Raw genomic sequence first — 14,185 nt, 5'->3', positions numbered from 1 at the left:
TACCCAACTTAAGTCAAGGTAATGGGCACCGAACGTCCCCTAGTAAAGGTAGTTTATTGTGGATGCAGACAGTCTCAACTTCTGGGGTAATTCCTTTGGACATTCCTTTCGTAGGAAACATTGTCACTGGTACTCAGCTCTATAACCAAGCTTCCTGCTGGGCTAATTAAAATATTCATTTCCATTTCTTTGAGGTGTGCTTGACCAAAGACAAGCCATTAACTGTTTGTCTATACTACCCCACCTTCCTTGGCCAGTACCGAAGGCCCCACTCACTGCCCCCTCTGCCCATGGCCACTCTTCTCCCCCCACCCTTTTTTCCCCCTAAGATCACCCTCTGGGCAGCTTCATTTGATTCTCTAGGCTTTAGTTAAATTAGTTAGAACTGCATTTGTGTAAATGAGGTCAAGGCTTGGGCCTCCAGCAGGGTGAGGGAATGTAACCTGTAAAGTTTACAGGTGTTTTCCAGTTTGCAGTGAAACATTTCTCTATTAACAGGTATGTGTTGACATTATAGCTCTTGATTTCTTAATCTTTGAAAAGTTTGTAAATTATAGTGAAGCAAACTTGGAGGGAAAACTACAGAATTCTTTCAAATCATAGTGCCCACAGTGGACCTGACTGTCTATAGCATAACTTTGCACACCTAGATTTCCACATTATAGACCACTCAGTATAGGAGGACAGTTAATGCCAAAAGGCATTTGCTAAGTCACAAATACTCCTTGGTTAGATGCTATTCCACTGCAACATGTTTATTCCTGTGGTGTTACTGAAATGATGGTGATTTTATTAATTATGTTATAGGGGAGAAATCATAAAATCTCTCATTTGGTGCAAATTTAGCAGAAAGATGCCACTTTCTTACCTTCTCCAATAGTCAGCTTGTCCTGTTTCTGGAATACAAAAGTTGACCACACACTTTGCTTTTGATGCTGGCAGGAAGAGCAAAACTTCTATAAGGAAATCTCATTGTCTGTCACAGAGAGGAAACATTCCCACTGGGTGCCAGGGAGCTTTGGCACACAGCTTCCTGGGGTACCAGCAGCCAGACAGTGGCAAGAGCCTGCTGGCGAAAGTCAGAGGAGGAGGACCAGGCTGGAGCTCTTCCCCTTCCATGGTCTGTATTAATCCTGTATAACAACCCAGGAAGTAGGTATTTATTTTGGATTTAAGTTATACAATTCTTTTTCTGCCCCTCTTGTCTGCCACAGACTCCATTGTTGATTGTCAGATACAGATGAAGTTAGGACCTAAGTCCAACCATATTTCCTTCTACACCTGAACATTGTTGGGGGTTTTGTTGTTGTTGTTTTTAATGCCATAACCCTTTCCCTGGCAAGTCTCTTGAATCCAAATCTTTGGTGGCTGGTAAGTCTGGCTATGCAAGTGATTGTCCATTTTAAGTGTTATAGAAGACAAGCCATCTGGAACCTGTGCAGTGTTCGAGCCCTGTACCCTGGTCCTGGAACCCTCAGAAATGTCAGCATGCCCCACACTCTAAGCATTTGTTTTGCTTTTTCATGTTGTTTGTTTATGCCAGCTTTTTCTCCTTTCAAATCTCCTCAAATAGATGAAGTCATCTAGGGAGTAAAAGGCAGTAAAGCTCCCAAACTTGCCTGGATCATCTTTTCTGAAACAGGAAAGGAGAGCCAGAGACCGAGATCACAGAAACTATGTTAATTCTTCAGTCAAATAAACAGGGCAGCCCAATGTAGCCCTTACACAGTTTAATGGAAAACATAATACCCAACCCTAACGCTCTACAGGGTGAATCATGACCGCAGACTCCAACAAGCCTTTGCTCCCAACTCTGAAACACGAAGGCTGATCTGACCTGCAGAATGCTAGATAATTCAACCTTTTATGTGATGGTCGATGTTTGCATGTCCACTTGACTGGTTTAAAAATGCCCAGATAGCTAGTAAAACATGATTTGTTCTCAATGCTTTAGTAGGTCCTGAGCCCCTTCCTCATTGGCTGCTGAGGAAACCCAGGTCGTGTGGGTCATGATGAGAATGATTTGGTTGTCCCAAGCGTGTCACTAAGGAGTGCTTCCAGGGGAGACTGGTGTGAGTTGGTCAACTAACTGGGAAAGTTGGTCATGTATCAACTGATTGGCTAGGAGGCTCAATGGGACAAAAAATCAACTTGCCCTGGGATAATAGAGTTCCAGGGTCTCTAGGACTCACACCAGCACCTTTCATGAACTCCTGGACTCGTGATCCCAGGATCAGACTGAAAGCTTTGCTATCACCCTAGTTCTTAGCCCTGAGGATTTAGACTGAGCCATGCTACCAACGTTCCTGCACCTTCCTGCTTGCTGACAGCCTACGTGGAACTTCTCAGCCTCTGCAGGCAAGTGAGCCATTTTCCCTAGTAAGTCCCTTTCCATACATCTCTCTAAATCCTGAATAAAACCCATTCCTCTCCCTGTGACTGAAAAAGAATTCCTAACATCCCATGTCATTTCTAGAAATCATCAAAAGATGTTCAGCTGCAAAATATTCTGCTTGTTAGTTCTAGGTGATACATAATTCCACATTCTATGCATCAGAATGGAGTTACTCTACTTTTAGGAAAGCCAAGAATCCTTTTAACTATCCATTTCTTGTAGCTCTGTGGGAAAGCACCTTCCTTCCCCACACAAACAATTTACTGGTTTATCAGATCACCAGCCAGGTGCCTTCTCCCATTTGCAGCTCTTACACTTCATGTTGCTTGGTTCAAAAATAAACACACAGATTTTAATTAGTTCTAACTTCACCAGTTTGAAGATAAATCCATGGGTTTTGGTTTTTATCCACCTAGGCCAGGTTCTGCTTTGTGGTTGCATTCTAGGACGAGTGATTAACTTGCTTGGTTACAAAAGAGACAAGCTGAGCATTCTGGAGTGTTGCTGTACAAGAGAACTTGATAGAAAGTTAAATACTTTATTTCACCGATTTCCATAGCCTACTTACATCTATTAAGCATTGGAAACATTGCAATATAACTGCAAAAATACTGCTAAAGTTGTACTAGGTTATCAGTGTTGGCCAGTTTCTATCCCTTAGAAATCAAATACATGGTTTAGGAAATAAATATTTGGGGAGAGAGATAAGCTCGCCCTAATTTGAACGTCATAAGAATTGAACCATCGTACCTCATAAATCTGTACAATTTAATGTGTCAACTTAAAATAAATAAAAATATAAAATAATTAGTTATCTGAAAACTAGCAGACATTGAAAATGTACAAAAAAACTTATTGTGAGAGGACAATTAGAAATACAGAGTTAATTTAGGTTAACTTAAGGACTCACATTATCTTCATAGAGTTGACTACTAGCTAATAATCTAAAGCCATTATCCCTTGGGGATAATGATAACAATCTATTCAGTTTTCTGCCAATGAAAGGCAGAATAACAAAAGCGCAACTCTACACCCCCAGACTTGGGTAGGTTTCTAACCTGCAGGGCCTTCCGTCCTCGACAGTAAGATGGGGACATGATTGATGGCCGCTGCATTGGCTGTTAAGCCATAGAAAATATTTCAAACAGTGCCTTGCACCGTGGCTCTTACCCTCTTTGAAGAGGCATTGACCTTAAGTTCAGAAGACAGCTCAGAATCTGGCCAGTGACACTGTTCTATGCTTGGTTTCTTGTTCTAAAAGGACTCAAGTCATTTAGAAGCAGATGATTTCTGTGGGGGTCTAAGGAAGTTTGACATTTAGCAAATGCCTTGTGGTCTGCTATCAAAGGACTTTCGGTGGTAATTGTCAATTAGTTATGCCCAGGCCTGTCAAGGGAACTTTCCTGAATACAGTTAGACAGAAGGACTAATTAGCAAAACTCTTCCCAGAAGAAGCGTGACACAGTAATCTCTCATCCAAGGCAGAGAGAATGGAGTTAGACAACCCACTTCCAACAGAAGCTACAGACACTCAAGGAGGTAGAAGGAAAGACTTTCAGGACCCGGAAATTCCTTAGGAAAGATCTACTGTTGTGACTGAGAACAGTAACAGAGATAAACATCATCACCAAATTATGAGTTGATTATTGTTGCAGCTCATTATAAGAATTGGCTACATTGCTCAATTTCTTTTTCAGTAGACTAGATGTGGGGTAGGTGCAATTGAAACAAACCTTTGCACTTGTAAATGCAAATTTATGAAAACTCCAAAAATCAGCCTAAGAATATTTTGAGTCAATCTGCTTAAGTTCCAGGAAGTCAGGAAGAAAGCCTCATGTCCTTATCTCCCAGCCCTGGCGTTGCTCTGGTCTAGGATCACCCTCTCTTGTTCCCATTCTCTGTGACTGGTTCTTGTCTGGCTTCTACTAAATCCCACTTCAGTTACTACCCAAGCTTCCGTCCTCCTGCCCTTTGGTACTCTCCTGAATTCTCCCCTGGCTGTTAGCACTGTCCCTGCCCACCACATGTTGCTTCCTAATAATGGATGTCATTCCTCAGTGCCTTGGATAATTGTGTTTTGCCTTGCTTCAAGCTGACAACCCTTCTGTTGAGACCTAAATCTGTCTGGTCCTGTGTGCCTGTGAAAAGAGCATAGATAAGACCCGACTACCCTCACAAATGCTAAGTTGCATCGGTTAGAGGCCTGTGCCTTGATAGGATCTGGGGTACAACCGCAAGCCATGGGGCTGGGAAGTGGATAGCTTGATGGCAGAACTCAGGTTCAGCACACATGAGATCCCTGCCTTAGTCTTTCAGCACTCATGGGAATAATGATATGGAATTGTACTAAGAGCTAGCATTCCTGTGTGAGACCTCTGGGTCTTCAAAGATTCCTAGACACCCGCATACCCTGGGCATTTTCGACCGTAGGATCTGTTCTGGTGTTTGACATATGTTGTATGTTTGTCTCTCTGTGTAGTCTCTCCCTTGAGAACACAGAAGGCACTCCTTACTTAATAAATATGATTTTAATGATGATAACAATGGATATTGGCGCCTTTTCTGACTTCCTTGGAGAAACATTCTGTTGTGAAATGAGGATATTGTAATTTTCTTCTTTGTTTTTCATCTATTCCCCTTTAAAGGAAAATGCTTATAACAGTAGACTTGTGTTACATGATTAAGATGTTGTAAGTCATTTGATAGATTGTCCCCAGATGAGAGATATGGAAGCAAACAAATGGGCAGAAAAGAACAACAGTTTGCCAATTCTCTGGATGTATTTATTTAGCTTGTCTGCTTGCACAACATTTCTGTATCTCTCTTTTATTATTATCATTATTATTCCAAGATGAGATTGACAACTGTGCTACATTTGTACATGAACAGACTGAAGAAAGAGGAAGTCAGTGGCTCAGAGGAGGAGCGGCCTTGTAGGTAGCATTTGAGTCCAGGGAGTGCAAGTCTGGTATGAGCAGGGCATGTGTGTCTGGGGATCTTCCTAGATTTGTTTCCAGATCCTGTCATTCTTTCCTCTGTCCCTCCCCTGGGCTTGATGGACTGGCTGAGCTCTCATTTCTGGAGCCCATCATCCAGTCGTCCAAATAGCAAGACACTTGTTTGTTTTTCTTTCACCTTCTCACTTGTATACAACTTCAAGGTCGATAGGATCATTAGGAGGGCTCATGCCCACCATCCCCCCCACCCCGTCCCGCAAAGTGTGACTGGGCCCTGGAGAACACTTCCCAAGATGCCTGACCTCTACTGGTGCCCTGTATCCTCAGGGCCCTAAGAGAAGGAGTCCTCAGCCTATGAGGAACTTAGAGCTCATATGCTTTCGCGTGCAGGGCAATTCAGTCAAATGCATGTAGATGCGGCAGCAGAGAGCAGACCCAGCTGGGCCATCCTAGGGGAACTGGGCCCTGCCTCAGGCTGCCATTCCCATCAGTGCAGCCACCCACTGGCCCCCCTGCACACTCAGGCACACACATGGCCCCAGGGAGGGCCCAGGGGAGAACTAATGAGAGAACAATCACAGAGACATGTCTGGCCCAGGGCACAGCTTCCAGAAAGGAAAAAGCTTAGGTATTCCTAGAAAGTAACAAAGAAGAGAAAAGGATCAGTTGAGCTAATTGAAAAAGCAAGAGTTTCTCACAAATGATTTGTGTGCTGACTCCTCACGTGGGTTCAGAGATTTAGTTAATGATAAATGTGCCATCTTCGGAGAGGGTGTGACCCACCACCTGACCACAACAGAAGATCACTAGCCAGGGCTGCTGGTAGCAATAATGTTCTTCATCTTGCTTTGCTTTCACTGCTGTGGTCAGGATGGAGAGCATAGAACTCAATGCATTAGTGAGAGAGAGATGGGAGAGCCATGCTCAAGTACAGGCTGGCATCCTTCTGCCCTTATGGGACTCACAGGGTCGCTCCATTCAGTTAGGCATTGGTCAGTTAGGCATTCAGTTAGGTACTGGTCACCAGTGGGCTCCCTATATGACAAATGGTCCCATCAGATAGTAATGGGCTAAAAAATTCTTCTTACTGCATTGTATCGTAGCTGTAGTCATGTCACAACAGAATCATTACCCGTAAGTCTGTGGCATTCTGGATAGAAAAAAAAAAAAACCAAAACTATAGCCCTGCCAGTCACTTAAAGTCATACTCAGAATTACATGGAACGTAATACTTGATACAATAGTAAACTTGTATAATGTATATTCTATATTTGTGTGTATATATGTATATATACATACAAATTTACGGTAAAGCAGCCTCAGCCATCATGTTGTTATCTCTTGATTGGACAAAGAGGCCGGGTGAGGTAACTGACTTCAATCTGAAGCTTGATGAGAGTACAGCCCATAGTGTATTCATACTGACAAATATCACCTAGTGCTGCATTCCTCAGAACATGTCCCCAGTATGAAGTCATGCATGGCTGCATTTCACTTGCTTGCTCCCCAAGGCTAGGACAGGGGCAGAATCCCATGTGGAAGCCAGCTGGGGGGGTCCCTGCCACCCTGGGGAGGAAAAGAAACCACAAATCAACAGCAGGGGATCTGTATTCAGGGAAGGAGATTCTTAGAATAGTTCCCAGTCCCATTATGGCACCAACTGCGTCAAAGCCAGATGATTTCCTTTGTGCTGATTTCTGATGGAGAGAGGACAAAAACACATGAATCAGCACATTCTGGAAAATTTACCAAAGCCTCTATCAACTATGCACATGGTTATGGCTGGTTGTGTGTGTGCACGCTTGCACGCGCACATACATGTGCATGCACATGTATGTTAATGGTAGATAAAAGGCTCATGGACTTTCCTGCTTGGGCTGGCTTCAAACCACAATCCTTAGATCTCAGCTTGCTGAGGGAGACTAGGGTTATAGACATGAGCCACTGGTACAAGGCACCGTGGCTGTTTATAAAAAGCTTCTACACTCCTTCAAAAACATAGCAAGGACAACATCCATCCTGACGCTCAGGCTCACCCGTTGAACCTACCAGATGCTGTATGACTCAACGGCCAACCTTCCCAAAAAGGAGTTTCTTCCATCTCTGGAGGGGTTCGTTTGCTAATTCCAGTAAAACTCATGTGTGAAAAGATCCATTTGACTGTGGGTGAGCCTGGGTTTATTTTTTTCTCTTTTCTCTGTTTCTCACACTGTAGCTCTCATGTCTGGACACCCATCGCTCCTGGTGCCTGGGTGATTCTTTGAAAGATTGTGTTCTATAACCATCTTCACCTTCACACCAATCATTCCAAGGTATAATGGCCAAGGAAATATTAAATTTCAAACTTTAGTGGAGGAGGCCTCATGAGCTCAATGTTCAAGGCAGATGCCTACAGCTTTGCAATGAAAGGAAGTCTAAGACAATGAAGGAGCACTGCAAACACTGTGCACTCCTGCCAGTGTGAGGCCTGGGGCCCTGTGAGCATCACTGAGCAAGAGGGCTGCGATCCTGCATACTTCTCTCTGAGGTGCACTGATGAAAGGGATGAGGGATTCTTGGAAAAGCTGAATGGTAAGAGAGTTAAAGGGAAGCTAACAGAACCTTCCACTTTACAGGGAGGCAAAGGCTGAGTGATCTAGAAAAAGTACAGGATGGATTACATGTCTCTGTTTTGTGTGTGTGTGTGTTGGGGAAGTAATATTTACATCTGTAGATTTATTTAAATTGTATAGATCATACACAAGTTTTGAGGTATGCATACATTGTTGGCTATTGGATCAAGGCAAGTAACATACAACTTACCTCACTACTTATTTTCTTGTGGGGAGAATACTTTGAAAAATCTACTTGTAGCAATTTTGAAAAACATAATGAATTTTCATTAACTATGGTTACCATGATGTGTAAGAAAGCTCTTGAACTTATTCCTTCTGCCCAACTGAAAGTTAACATTCTTCAATCAACACTTCCCAACAACCCACTCACCCTAGCCACCCCACTGGTCCCTGTTACCACCATTCTATGCTCTGCCTCTGAGTTTTGCCTTTTATTAGAATCCACATGTAAGTGAGATCATGTGATGTTTTTCTATTTCTGCCTTGTCTTAACACAACATCTTTCAAGTGCATCTATATTGTCACCAATGACAAAAGCTCCTTTTTTAAAAGGCTGGATAGATATCTTAAAGCAACAGTAAGATATTCTTTAGTACGTGTTAGGATATGACTACAACCAAAAAGGCAAAAGACAGTAAGTGTTGGAGGGGATGTGGGGAAAAAGGAACCCTGACACTTGTTGGGAATGGAAGACGTATACAGGTTCCTCAGAGAACCACATATGGAGTTATCATATTATTCAGTAATCCCACGAGAAGGCATTGAAAGGAAATGAAATCAGTATGTCGAAGAGACCCCTTGTAGCATTATTCACAATAGCCAAGGTACACAGTCAGCCTGTGGGGCCATTAGTGTGAATGAGTATTGACTTTCTTAGCTGACTGCTGCCTGAGGAGTTATGAGCAGGCCTCACCCTGATTTCCCTATCAGAGTAGGTAGGTCAAAATGGAGGGGAATTGAACAACAAATAATTTGACACTAGCAAGAGGATTTCAGAGTGCTTTCTGCTCTAAGCTATTCCTAAAAAACAAAACAAAACATTGCAGTGATGGTTAGACAAAAATGTAAATGCACTTATTACAATGAATGTTATTCTACAGATTTTTACAATTACAGTGTTTGCTATGTGTATCTTAACCACCATTTGCTAAGACTAGGCAAACAAGTATGTCAACATGAAGGCTCTCAGGCAGAGCACAGTGATATTTAAGAAACCCAAGTGGGGGGGGGGGGGATTTTGTTCAGTTTGACTTGGGATTTGTAACAAATGACAGAGGGCTCACCCTGTGAGCTCACAGCACCTGTATTGCTTACAATGGAGATGAGTGCATGTTACTCAACCATAAATGGTGTACTTCGGGAATAAGATTGAGGGCCTTCACTGGAGAAGAGAGGCTTTCCTTCTGGCTGCCAAGATGCTTTGGAAAAAAAGTTCAGGTGCTCTTTATTAAATTTCAGAGTAAAGATCCATCTGAGATTATTGTCTCTGCATAGCAGAAGCTCACTAATGGCCTTCAGACTTGACTTGCTATTCTACTATTGCCCTTCAAGGGGACCTGCTGTTTAGGACACTGGGCTGAGTAAGGAGCCAGAAAGCTGAGTTCTGGCAGCAGAAATACCAGGAGTATCTCTAGGACAGTAGAACTCAGAATCTAGAGCTAATGAACCCATACAGATATGAGCAAAGGGTCCACAAAGCAAGACCAGGGATATCAGGAAATGGAATAGAGGTAGAGCAAGAATGCCATAGGGAGCTGGATCCCCAAACCATGGCTTGTTTCCTAGCAGTGGGTCTTCCGTATCAGTCTGTCTTACTGAGAAGACAATTCTGAAAGCCCTGGAAAACTGAAAAGGGGACTGAAAACGGAGGGAAATTTAGAAGGCAGGGTACTGCCAGTTCATAGCAGCCAAGACTCCCTCCCTGTGTGCAATGATGTTCCTTCCCAGCAGAGTCCAGAGCAAGACACATAGGCTGCAATCAGTCCTGGACTCTTTGAGGGATGGGTTGTTGCTCTGTTTTGTGGACAAGAAAACAGGCATACATGAAAGGCAACACAATTTAAGTCATCCGACCTCATAGTTGATTTGGGACAGGAAGCAACCTCATCTTTTTTCTCAGTGATTGGCAGATGCCCGGCCTCATTCAGCATTTCAGCTGAGATGATTCTTTGTTGTGAAAGCCTGTGCTACAGATAGGAATTTAGCTGAACACTCCTCACCAAGACGACACCAAACACCTGCATCCTTACCCGATTTACCCACACCACTTTGGAGAACCACTAAGCCTTCTCCCTTGGCTTTTTCTGTTTCTCTCTTGGCAAAGATTTGGAACTGTATCTCATAAGTTTCCTCTGTTGGGTTTTCACTTTCATCCTGTTCAAAAATGTTATCTCCCCTTTTGATCTAGCGTTTCTCTGGAAGTATATTATTTAATTTCCACATGTTTTGGGAACATTGCTGGATTTCTCCTTATTACTGATTTCTAGTTTAAATGAATAGTAGCAGCTGTACGTTTTTAGGATTAAAAAAAAAGTTCTTAAGGCTTTTAACCCTCTCTTTCCCTTGGGTTCTGGGATTTGGTGGGTTTCTTCATGTGGTTTACAGTCGTCCTTTCAACATTGGTCACATCTTACAATACCACGATTAGCTCTGAAAACAGCTTGTGTGGAAGTTTGTCAAAGGCTTTTTGAATCTCTCAGTGACCGATATCAACTTACTGTTTATGGTTACTCTCTTATTTCCTCAAGTAGTTTATGCATATCGTCCTTAAACCATGTCCCTCTGAAGAGCTCATGTAGCCTTGTGGATTATTTTATCTTTAAAAATTTGACTGTCTAGTCCTAGGCTAAGGATAACCTAATGTCAACTTGTCTAGAACAGAAATGTAGTGTTATGATTTAAGGTTCTCAGAATATCCCTGGACTTTTAAAAAAAATTGAGATGATATTTTTTTAGGGGTATTGGGATTTGAACTAAAGACTTGTGGGTTTTCCAAGTAGACACTACTTGAACCACATCTTGGCCTTTGTGCTTGCTTGCCTGCCTGCCAGCTTGCTTGCTTGTTGCTTTGCTTGCTTGCTTGTCTTCCTTCCTTCTTTCCTTCCTTCCTTCTTTCCTTCCTTCGTTCATTCGTTCGTTCGTTCGTTCCTTCCTTCCTTCCTTCCTTCCTTCTTTCCTTCCCTCCTTCCTTCCTTGCTTTCTTGCTCTCTTTTCTTTCGTCTGTCTTTTCTTTTCGTGGTACTGGGGAGCAAACCCAGGACATTGCACTTGTTAGGCAAGTGCTTTGCCACTGAACTACATCCCTGCCCTTAAATTATTTTTGAGGAAGGTCCTGTGTTTTCCCATGCTGGGCTGGCCTGGGCTGTGATTCTGCTGCTTGTGATTCCCCAGCAGCTGGGATGACAGGACTACACCTCCATGGCAGCTGTTGATGAGATTGGATCTCATGAACTTCCTGCGTAGGTTGTCTTGAACAGTGATCATCCCATTCTTCCTCTCCTAAGTAGTTTGGGTTACAGATATAAGCTACTATTCCCAGCCCTCAGATGACATTTTTAATTTTCTAGCCTTCTGTCATGATGATAATGGTAGGTTAGTTCCATGGCCACACATCTTCGGTTTTACTTTAAGAATACTATTTGCTTTGGATGATTTAGAATGAATTTTTGACTAGTAATGAACGCTAATATTTATTGTGAATGCACTAGATGGCAGTGTCCTAGGTGTATGATTTTATTTTGTCATCTAATAATCCTACATTTCTATTTCCAGATTTTAATTTGTTTGGGAGCATCCTGGAGTTTCCATGACCATTTGTTTTAATGCTCCTATTTTTCTTTACAACATGGAGGGAATATTTGAACTGCACATTTTCTTTCTCAGTAAACCTTTAAAGCATAGGATTCCTTGACTCATTATCTAAACTGGTTCCATAAAAATAAAATAATTTCTCCCTTAGAGAGGGGGACTTTAAAAAGTGGGACACATGGCAAAGACAGGAAGTTGTCACTCAAAAAGCTATAAATGCTGAAGCTGCCAGCAAAGATAGACTCCCATATTGTAGGATAATAAATAATATTTTATTACTCCCAGATTCTCGGGGCTTTTTTGTTAATGTTTGAATAAAGCAGGCATATTTTATGTTTTTTTTCATGTGTTTCTGGCTCAGTTTACAGTTTCCTTACACTCTACCTCTTTGTTTTCCTATTTGGGGTTATAATTTTTCTATCTTTCAGTTTGAAATATCCTCTTGAGCCTCTTTTGCTTTAAACATATGCTTTCAAAAAACTCTTGCTTTTTGTTGGCTGATTTTCTTCCTTTATCACAGTCTTCTATTTTAATTTTCTATTCTTCTTATTTCATCAACTTAGCCAGTTCTGATTTGTTTTCATCCTTTCTATTTTTAGTTACCTGGTGGATTTTTGTCTCTGCTTCCCTTCATAATCTTCTTCTATCTCTTCCTAAGTTACTTTTTACTTTCTGTAATGAGCTGGAATCTGATTTAATTGCCCAAATGTTTATGATTTCTCCAGCAGTGGAAATTCTCCTTCCTTCTTTCCTTTAGACCCTTTTCAGGACTCAATTAGGTAATATTCTGAGTTGAAACCAAAGAATTCTACCACCTTGCCATGCAATTATCAACTCTACTTTTAGTTAATAGTTCTGTCTTTAGCTCAGATAAAAAGTATATAACAAGTATAGTCAGATGTTTCCTGTATTTTTTTTTGTATGTGCCCTGTATTAATCTTATAGGTAGACCATGTGGAAAGAAAGCATACTGGAAGAGCAAGATTGGCATGCAAGAACTCTTACTGATAAAAGCAAAATATTTGTGTGCTCAGTAGAGAGAGAAAGTGCTCTTCTCATTCATTGAGTGAGAGGCTGGCAAGTTCCTTCTACTTTGCAGTTGTGAATCATTGAAAACAAGAGCACAGTGGGAGGAATAGGAACAGAATGGAGGTGGCCCACTTGTTCAAAGTGTGTGCTATCCCAAGGAAACCCTCTAATATTATTAATGTGTGCCAAACTCAAAAATTAAAAGATTTTCTCTGGTCTCATTGCCCTCCTTTGGAGATAACTTTTCAGGCCAACTTGCATTGATTTGGTTCTGACTTGCCCAGAGCTTTTGATATCATCCTAGTGAATCCTATGAATAACTCTAAGAAAAAAAGGACGGTAGTTAAGTCATGCTCAGTATATAGGTAAGCTTGCTCAGCTATGGGATTTTAACTTGTCCTGCTGTGTTATTCAGCATTATATTACTGTAATTAAAATACCTGAGGGAAAAAAAACGATCTTATAAGAAGGAAAAGTTTTCTTTGGCTCATAATTTTAGGGGTTCCAGTTCATAGAGAATTGACTACATTGCTTTAGGTCTATGGGGTAGCACTGTGCATCATGGATGTGGCAAAGGAAGCTGCTCACCTCATTCTGCCAGTAAGCTGAGAGAGAAGAGAGGAACCGGGGAGAAGGGGGAGAAGGAGAGGAGAGGAAAGAGGAAGAGAGAGGAGAAGTGAGGTCCCAATACCCCCTTCAAGGCATGTCTCCAATCTCCCTAGTGTCCTGGCTGCCTCCCATAAGGTCTTGTCTCTTTAAGGTTTCATTAGCTCCCAGTGGCACCAGGGCATGGTGACCAAGTCTTTAACACATAGACCATCCAGACACAAACTATAGCACCCATCTAATGCAGCACTTTGTAACAAACAGGGGCCTCTCTTTTGCATCTCTTCAGTTCTGTACTTTCTCAACTTTCACTTCTAGTATCCTCTCTAAACTTCCTCTGCACTCCTGATTCTGTCTCTCTGTCTCTGTCTCTCTCTGTCTCTGTCTCTCTCTGCTAGTCCTGGGGCTTGGTTGTGCCTGAACTTCTATTACTCAAGGCTAGCATTCTACCACATGAACCACAGTGCCACTTCTGGCTTTTTCTGTGTATGTGGTACTGAGGAACCCAGGGCTTCATGCGCGCTAGGCAAGGGCTCTACCACTGAGCCACATTCCCAGCCCATCTCATTTCTCTATAATTGGGGGAATATTTCGTGTTGATCACAAAAAGAGCTAGGAAGCTATGAGCTAACCTAAGGAGAAGAAAGTAGTGGTCACTGTCATGTATTCAAAGTTCACCATGATTTATCTTTAAACATCACCTAATAATTATTCAGGTTAAGGGTGTGTTAGTACTCTGATCTGTCGTTTAAAAAATGGTGAAAAGTAAAGACAGA

This window comes from Dipodomys merriami, unplaced genomic scaffold (genome assembly GCF_024711535.1).
Source record: "Dipodomys merriami isolate MVZ:Mamm:240054 unplaced genomic scaffold, mDipMer1.0.p SCAF_15, whole genome shotgun sequence".
NCBI lineage: Eukaryota > Metazoa > Chordata > Mammalia > Rodentia > Heteromyidae > Dipodomys > Dipodomys merriami.
Note: the sequence above shows the minus strand (reverse complement) of the source record.